General features: G+C 55.2%; 1 long non-coding RNA gene across 1 annotated transcript; it reads right to left on the bottom strand.

Annotated features, from left to right (window-relative positions):
• Positions 1-3132: 3132 nt before the first annotated feature.
• Positions 3133-7260, bottom strand: LOC306660643. Its single transcript, XR_013763697.1, has 3 exons — positions 6752-7260; positions 6234-6401; positions 3133-3633 (listed from the first exon to the last, which is right to left on the bottom strand). It is a non-coding gene; the product is annotated as an uncharacterized lncRNA (long non-coding RNA).
• Between the last annotated feature and the right edge of the window lie 231 nt (positions 7261-7491).

Consider the following 7491-nt stretch of genomic DNA (forward strand, 5'->3'; position numbering starts at 1 on the left):
ACGTGTACAAGACTGTATTGGAAGCAATTTTTAAGCTATGTTAAAAGGCATTTAAACAAAAACCTGACTAAATAAGACACATGTCAGATGTATAGTTAGGAAGACTCAATATTGGAAAGGCATCAGATCTTCCACAAATTAATTCATGGAATTAATCCAATTCTAATTAAAATGCAAATTAATTTTTCGTGGAATTTAGCAAGATAATTGCAAAGTGCATATGGAAGTGTGAGGAACCAGCAGCTGAGATTCTCGAGTGGGGAGGAGGAGGTGAGGGTGCCCGCCCCTCCCACATCAAAGCCTCGTGCAATAACAAGAGCACGTGGTAGGGCACGGGCAGATCAATTGGGCAGAACCTCTGGGAGCAGAGAGCCAGGCCTGCAACGACTGGCTCATTGCCCTAGACGTGCAGGGCCACTGAGACTTTACTGACTCTCACACGTGGAAGTGTGCTTGTGCTGCACACCATGCACGCATGCACGCACACAGTCCACGTACACCAACTTTTTAAACGTGAAAGGCAAACCCTAAACCTGTGGAGAAAAGTCAATAGCATACGGAGGCAAACTCAGCCTGCAAAAGCAGGTCAGGCAGCTCCGAGACCACTGTGGCAGCAGGTAGGAGCCACCCGGACCCACCCTGCTTCATGCCTTCGAGGTGAGGCTCTGGGCCAGCTACTGCTGCTCTAAGCCTGTCACTATCTGTGATGATGGAGCACTGAGGACACCTGCCTCTAGGCTGTCCTGAAGCCTCACAGTGATCTTGCTGTAAGGGGCTGGGCACAGAATCAAATGTCCCTATAACACTGGCCAGTGGGGCAGTTGTGGAACAAGCAAGGGAACCAGAGTGGAGTTTCCTGGAAATGCAGCTAGAAAAGAAGCAAAGAAGGAAAGCCATGGAGTCGTGGCTCTCTTTAAATGTCTGGAGGTCTGGGGAAGGAGTCATAGGCTTTCATGGAAAACTAGCCCCGAGGGAGATGTGCATTCTTTAAAGCGTGGCATGTCTTCAGTGGCTTTGTGAATAATAGCCTCCAACTGGAAAGTGACTAAGCTGAAGTCTTCAATGGTGAACAGATAAGCAAATACATCATACAACAGAATATTACGCAGCCATAAAAAGGAGCAAGCTGTCAACACACCCAGCAAAATATGACTTTCACATGTCTGAAAGCAGCCAGACACAAAGATGGCACTGTGTGGTGTCCTGACCTAACATCTGGACCAGGGGAAGGAGAGGGCAGGTGAGTGGGTGCCAGCCGGGGTAGACAGGCTAGTGTCAGGGTGCTGGGTGGCACCTTCCTGTGGGCCTCTTCTGACAATGGTGGCAGTACCCAGGGAGGAGTCTTTTGTTTCACTGTGCGCACTCGGCAAATGCCTTACCACTGAGCCGCCTGCCCAGCGCTGCTGGCCTCCACCGTCCGCCTGGGTTTGTCTGTCACTGCTGGCGCACAGAGACACAGCCCTTCAGTGGCCTCCAAAGCTCCTTATAGGCTCACTGAAATTTCAGGATCCATATTTTTAAAGGTAACTATTGATGAAAGCTGTGCTATGATTCGAAATCATATAGCAGAGCTGAGGAGCTGCAAAGGAGACCGTGAAGCCTGGAAAGCAAGTCCCCATCTGGCCTCGGCAGAAAACTGACTCTCAACCCTGGTGGAGGGGAAGGACCTGTGGGGCTCCCAGCACCTTCCTCCTGAATGCCACCCTGGGGACCAGCAAACAGAGAGGTCCCTAGCTGGTGCCCTTACAGTCCACCCCACATGGGATGAGCACAGCAACAGGGGAGGTGGCCGCAGCTGTCCTGGCTCTGCACCAAGTTGCCGTCACCGTGCGAGAGCCTTCACCCCTCTCAGCCTCCTCATCAACAGAGGAGCTGTTAGTCGCAACATCTCTGGGCCTCTAGGGACAGCCTCCTGGGACCCCGCACTCTCAACATGTCGCAGTTGGGCCGTGATGACAAGGTCCCTGGTACAAATGGACTGGGCTCAGTATGTGCTTGCTGAGTGTTGATGAAGACGGAGATGACTCGGAAGAGTCAGGGTTCCCTGCGTCTCCCCCAAATGGCCACCCTGAAGGGCTAGGCTCCAGTGCCAGAGCACGGGGCTGCGTGTGGGGTAGTCTCAGCAGGGTACTCACGCTTACATGCCGCCTGAGGTGGGCCCTGCTGTCCTTAAAAGAGGGGAGCTGCAGAGGGATGCTGTGCCAGGCTCAGCTGCCCGCCATCCGAGGAGGGGTTCACGGAGACCTCCAGCCTCCAGAAGCTGAGCAGGGAATGCGCACTGGCTAAGCGCCCAGGCAAGCCCACAGTGTCGGTGCCCCAGGGCTGGCTGGGGGCACGGCCTTGAGACCACAGGAGGCCGGCCGGCTCCCTGGTCAGTCTGCAGTTCTGACTCAGGGCTGGGCACCCTGCCTCCCGCCCCCTGTTGCGCGGGTCACCCAGAGCTGCAAGCGGAGCCCCCGCCAGGTCAGCCAGGTCTGCGCCAGCCAGTGAACAAGCCCAGCCCCAGGATCCGGTGTTCGCGCCCCTGCTGTCCACTCAGCATGGCCAAGCAGGCGCACAGGAGCGGAGTCTCTGGAGAGCGGATACAACACGGGCCTGAAACCGTCAGGACAGGCAGGACGTGCTGGAAGGCAGCCGGGCGCAGCCAGCGCAGCCCACCCTGTGCCAGCTCGGGGGCGACCGGAGGCGGGAGCAGCGCTCTCCACACCTGCCTCCTCTGCCAGGCGCCGGAGACCTCACTGCGGGCAGCGGAGGCCAGCAGCTGCCTGGGCGCCTCCTCGTCCTCTCCGCCCTCCTCGGGTCTGGCGGCCCCGCCTCTGCCAACACTCTGCGGGGTGAGGAGAGTCCTCAGAACTGGGGTCCACGGTGACCCTGCCCCAGACCCACTCTTGGGAAAGACCCTGTGCCGTGAAGAAAGAGGGCAGGGTTCCCTTCTGCAAACCCTGCGGTGGCGGGGAGGGGACGCTGTCCGCGTCCCAGCAGTGAAGTCCCCGTGCGACGTGCTCCTTGCCTTGGCGACGCTGGTGGTGTGGCCCATTTGTGCTTGATTTCGCGTCCTCTGATCTGTGCCTCCTGGTCATTGTCCCACACAGTCCTGAGACCGAGGCACTCCCGCTGACCTGACATGAGACGTCTCAGCAGGAATGCGGACGGGAGGACGTGAAGGATGGAGGACAGGACAGTGGTCTGGAGAACCTCCCAGAAGAGTGCTGGAGCTCCCCTGTCGCTTCAGCTCCGAAGGATTCGGGGATTTCTGTCTGGACTTGAATTCGGCACTGGAAACAATGCAACCTGAGAAAGTGGCTTAGACAGAGCAATTTCGCTTTAGGAAACTCATGGCAGGAAAAGAGCCAGGCCTTATGAAATCTGCTTACTGTTAGAAACCATGCACTACTCAGCGAATGGTGCTGCGGCTCCGTCAGGTACTGACGAGGCCAGAAAGAACAGAGAAACAGAACCAAGTGAAGCCAGGCGGGGTGGCACATGCCTGAAAGCCTAGTGGCTTGGGAGGCCGAGCAGGAGGATTGTGAGTTCAAGGCCAGCCTCAGCAACTTAGTGAGACCATGCCTCAAAATAAAAAATAAAAAGGCTGGGGATGAGGCTCAGTGGTGAAGTGGCTCCGGCCTCAATGCCCTGTACCAAACAAACAAACAAAAAGCATATTAGCTTTGTGTCACTCTAACAAAATACCTGAAAACAGCTCAGAGGAGGAACGAGGGACCCTGGTGCAGAGTTACAGAGGGTTAGGCCACGACAGGCTGGCTGCGTGGCTCTGGGCCTTCGATGGGAAGAGCGTCAAGGCCGAGAGGGTGGCTGGAGCAGGAAGCAGAGAGGGAGGGAGGGAGGGGCCAGAGGCCAGGCACAGCACCAAGGCTGGTCTCCAGGGACTCACCCCTCAGCTGGACCTCCTCCTCCAGCATCCACCCATACCGCCACCCAATAAGGACTCTATCCGTGGAGTGATCCACCCACGTGTTCAGAGCGGTCATGACCTGACCCCTTCCCCAGAGCCTTACCTGTGACCACGGCTGCCCTGGGGACCAAGCCTCACACAGGAATCTTTGGGGACACTTCGTATCCAAGCCTTAGCAAGAAGCCTGCCTCCCTTGTCTGAATGGGCTCACCAGGAGCCCAGAGGAGACCCGGCCTCCAGATGCCGTGCTGTGCATGGAAGCCGCTCCTGAGCAGCTCTGAGCCTCTCTCCCCACACAGGAGGGCAGCCCTCAGAAGACACGGGAATGCCTCACATCCTCGGTACCAAGCGGAACGCTCTTCTGAGTGGGCAGAGGGGAGCCCAATGACCCCACAGCTCCGCCACCCAGGTGTGGCCTGCCTCGCCAGCCTACGCCTGTCACCTGAGAGGCCACCTTTATGGTTACCTTCTTGGGAGTCACTGTCTCAAGGTGTGGTCCTTCCACAATCCTCTGCGGAAACCCAGCGGGTGGGGTGGGAGGTGTGACGCCCAGGCCCCTCCTGCACCTAGGAATCTGCCCGCCAGGCATGGGTACCAGTGTCCAAAAATCTGAAGGAACCCATTCCTTTACCACCCACCGTCTCTGCTCCTTGCCAAGCACTAAGGATCGAGTCGAAGAATTAGCTTCGTCAAGCACAGAGGTGTACTGCTCAAGAAGGTGCGGCCGGGGACCACTCTGCACACTCAGCTCAGGTCTTCTGGCCAGTGCACGGACCACTGAACAGCTCCTGCCACGCCCACTGCTCACATTTCTGCGAGCTCTAATTTGATCTGGGCCTCTTGGACCCATGCATTCTGTGCTGGGAGGGTGTGACCTTATCAGACCACCGGAAACATTCCTCAAGGATCACGCTCCACTCCCATCCCTGTCACCTGTGGACACAAACAGTTCAAGAAGCAACAGGGTTCTCACCCTTGACACATGCTGTAGATGACTTAGATGCAAAGGAGGAAAGTCCCAGGGCACTGAGTCAAGAGACCTGACTCCTAATTTGCATGGACACCAAGCAGGACAGCACTCCTAGTGGCCACTGCAGTGGACATAGAGATTGGCAAGGCTGGAAAGAAATGACTGTTTAGGGAACAGACTCTGTGACTGTATGGCAAAAGAGACCCTGCTGCAGTGACCCGATATCATGGGACACTGGTCAGTGGGAAGACATAGACGTGAGAAGCAGATAGAAAAGCACCAAAATGAAAAACTTCTCCAAGACAATGTTAAGAGAACAGAAAGACGAATTACGGACTGGGAGAAAATAAATACAAAATTATGTATCTGATAAAGGACCTTAGCCAGAAATATAGACAAGTGTAAGAAGAAACTTTCTCATTCAAGAAGAAGGAAAAATAAATTTTTAAAAAGTAGGCAAATTTTTTGAAAATTCACTCCACACAAATAAAATAAGATGGCAAATAGATACATGAAAACACACTCTGTGCATCTATTCGTTCAGGAAATGCCTGCTAAACTACAGGAGATAGCACAACCTGTTTTCTAGAATGTCTAAAATTAAGAAGACTGACCACACCAAATACCAGCAAGGATGTGGAGTTGCCCTGTGTTCTAGTGGTCTCCAAAATACCACAACCATTTTCTGCAAAATAGTGTACACTTTTTAAAGTGTTACAGCTGTATTCACTGCGTGACCCACTCCAAGGGATTTGGTCAAGAGAAGCAAAAATTCATTTCTATGCAAAGGCCTGCAGGTAGTGTCCACACAACACACACAGAGCCTGTCAGCTGGTGAATTCCCAACACACCCGGGGCGCCCGGCTCTGGAACACCACTCAGCTACACTAGGAAGGATGGTTCTGGCACAGGGAGTGGACGCTCCCCAGAGCAGAAAGCCATGCGAGGGCCAGCACCGGAGGCCTAGAAAGGGGGAAGCCACCTGCCATGTGAGGACACTCAAGTAGGCCTATAAAAAGGCCCACATCCTGGCCCACAGCCCCAGAGGAGCCCAGACAAGCCCGCAGAGGCCCACGAGGAGCCCTGAGCCCCAGTCACCCAGCCAGGCCCCCACTGCCCACCCCTCGTCAGTGTGAGACCGTTACTGTGTCCAGTGAGCTGCGAAGGGGATGATTTGTTGTGAGCACTAAATAATCAACACAGAAACTAAGAAAGGGTGACGTGAAATCTAAGGGCAGAACAGGCCAGCCCCATGAGTAACCGTCTCAGTCATTGGTGCCTAGGAAACCACAGACCCCTGTGGGCGGCCCTGTGTCATTTCCATGTTTTACAGAACTCACGACCACGTACTTGCACATGCGTCAGACTCTGCCCATAGAATGAACTCCTAGGGAGGAAGAGCTGCACTTCTTAAGCACTTGAACTTTTGAGCAACTTCATGTTTTCAAACTGATGTTTTAAGAGACCAGGTTTTCTTAACCCCGAGCTGCCTCGAGCTGCCTCAGGACTCCTGGTCACCTGAATGAGATGGTGTTTGTGACTTCAGGAGGTGACGGCGCTGACCTCTGGGGGTGGGGTGGGTGCACACTGTGCTCACTGTGCCCTGCCAGGAGCAGGCAACAGGCCGCTGCCACTCTCTCGAAGCTGCCAACTTGATCCTGTCCCTTCTCAGGGGTGGCTCCCTGGTACTCAGTCTCCTGCGGCCTTTTCACATACCTCTCATGGATTTTTTTCCTCCCACTTTTTTAACAACACACGAGACCTGACAGCTACCCTGGAGACTCGCCTCCTGACACAGCGCCCCGGCTCTGCACAGACCCTTTCCCACAGGAACCCTCCATGTGGTGCGCCCTTCAGCTTCGTCTTACGAGAATCCCAGGCCTGCCAGCTGCGGTCATTACAGGATTAGATGCCACTGTGTTCCAGTATGTTTGCACTTCTTAGATGTCACCTTTTAAACTACAGGAGCCACAGGGCGGGAGGGGCAAGGCAGTGCCCGTCCACTTGCCCAGGACACAGTCTGCCACGGCCTTTGCTCTCCTGGACACTCACCAAGGGCAGCTGGAGGCGACTGACCCAAAGTAACTCCATGCAAAAGAGGCACAAGACTCCCTTGACACTCAACCGAGGGGAGTGAGCCACTGAAGCTCAGGGCCTGTGTCCAGGTGCAGGACGAGCTCCGCTCTGACCCCGAAGCCGCTGGAGGATCTCTCTTCTCTTCTTCACTTAGCCAGCACCTCAGCGCCTAGGGGGCCCGGGGCTCCGCACACGAGGCCTCCTCATCCGTGACATACGGATGACGCCCAGTAGAACTGACGCTGGAGTAACGTCCACACACCTTTCCTCTCCCTGCAGCCTAAGCTGCGTGAGAGAGTGTCGTGATCTCATTTCAGAGGTGCAGTGACTGATGTCGAGGAGGTGAAGTGACTTTCCGGAGAATCTCAGCTTGGAAGCGGAAGTGTACTCTGAATCCACTTTTCTGTGGCTGGGCTCCATCGGCTCCTCTCTGGTTGTTAATGAGCAGATGATAATGAGCAGCTGCCACTTACCAAGGGCCCCACTGCCAGGCAGCTTGGGCAGAGGCAGCACGTGGACCACCTCCCGTCTG

The sequence above is a fragment of the Sciurus vulgaris genome, assembly GCF_902686455.1.
Source record: "Sciurus vulgaris genome assembly, chromosome: 4".
Lineage (NCBI taxonomy): Eukaryota > Metazoa > Chordata > Mammalia > Rodentia > Sciuridae > Sciurus > Sciurus vulgaris.